Below are 1,607 nucleotides of genomic sequence, written 5' to 3' on the forward strand. Positions count from 1 at the left end.
GGAGCAGCACGGTGGAGGGAACAGCACGGTGAGGGAGCAGCACGGTGAGGGAACAGCACAGTGAGGGAGCAGCATGGTGGAGGGAACAGCACGGTGGAGGGAACAGTACGGTGGAGGGAACAGTATGGTGGAGGACCTGAGGCAGGAAATACTGGTGCTTGTTGCCCAGGATCTGGGGCTGCCACTGACAGAGGGGACATGGTATAAACTACACGGGTAGGCCAGGTGCTTGGCTCATGCCTGAAACTCACTGTAACTCACTGGGCTCACTCCCAGCACTTTGGGAGGCCAAGGCAGGAAGATTTCCTAAGCCCAGGAGTTTAGGACCCGCCAGGATAACATGACAAAACCCTACCTCTACAAAATATAAGAAAAGTGTTGGCTGGATGTGGTGGCTCACGCCTGTAATCCCAGCACTTTGGGAGACTGATGTGGCCGGATCACCTGAGGTCAGGAGTTCAAGACCAGCCTGGCCAACATGGCGAAACCCTGTCTCTACTAAAAATGCAAAAATAGGCTGGGCATGGTGGTGCGTGCCTGTAATCCCAGTTACTTGAGAGGCTGAGGCAGGAGTATCGCTTGAACCCAAGAGCCAGAGGTTGCAGTGAGCTGAGATTGCACCACTGCACTCCAGCTGGCGACAGAGTGAGAATTTGTCTCAAAAAACAAAAACAAACAAACAAAAACAAAAGAAAGAAAGAAAAGAAAAAAGGAAAGAAAATTAGCCAGGTGTGACGGCACACGTCTGTGGTCCTCGTTATTTGGGAGACTGAGGTGGGAGGATCACTTGAGCCTGGGAGGCCAGGCTGCAGTGCGCCGTGGTCACACCACTATACTTCAACTGAGGTGACAGAGAGAGATTCTGTCTTTAAAAAAAATTCCATGAGTAAATTAAAAAACAAAGAAATGGGCCAGGCACGGTGGCTCACTTCTGTTGTATAATCCAGCACTTTGGAAGGCCAAGGCCAGGCGGAAGGAGTGCTTGGGCCCAGGACAAGCCTGGCCAACACAGCGAGACCTCATCTCTATAAAAAATAAACAAAACCAGCTGGGCATGTAGCTCGCTCCTGTAGGCCCAGCGACTTGTGAGGCTGAGGGAGGAGGATGGCCTCAGCCCGGAGGTCAAGGCTGCAGTGAGCTGTGATCACACTACTGTACTCCAGCCTGGGCAACAGAGCAGGACACTGCCTAGAAATCAAACAAACAAACCCCACAGAAGAACAGGAGGCTGGTACCACAGACCACACAGAATGATGATGGCAAGGAAGGTTTGCAGAACAGATGTGTTCTAGGAATAATTTGGAGAGCCAGGAGCAGTGGCGCACACCTGTAATCCCAGCACTTTGGGAGGTCAAGGCCGGTGGATCATTTGAGGTCAGGAGTTGGAGACCAGCCTGGCCAACATGGTGAAACCCCATCTCTACCAAAAATATAAAAATTAGCCGGGTGTGGTGGCACATGCCTGTAATCTCAGCTACTCGGGAGGCTGAGGCAGAAGAATCGCTCAAACCTGGGAGGCAGAGATTGCAGTGAGCCGAGATCTTGCCATTGCACTCCAGCCTGGGCAAGAAGAGTGAAACTCCGTCTGAAAAAAAAAAAAAAAAAAA

General features: G+C 51.5%; 1 protein-coding gene across 1 annotated transcript in view; it reads left to right on the top strand.

Moving 5' to 3' along the window:
• ITGAE (integrin subunit alpha E) overlaps positions 1-1,607 on the top strand; it is an 81,426-nt gene that overhangs the window by 25,889 nt on the left and 53,930 nt on the right. The gene's annotated exons all lie outside the window — the stretch shown is intronic.

Source organism: Sapajus apella, unplaced genomic scaffold (assembly GCF_009761245.1).
Source record: "Sapajus apella isolate SASKATOON/1434 unplaced genomic scaffold, GSC_monkey_1.0 scaffold202, whole genome shotgun sequence".
Lineage (NCBI taxonomy): Eukaryota > Metazoa > Chordata > Mammalia > Primates > Cebidae > Sapajus > Sapajus apella.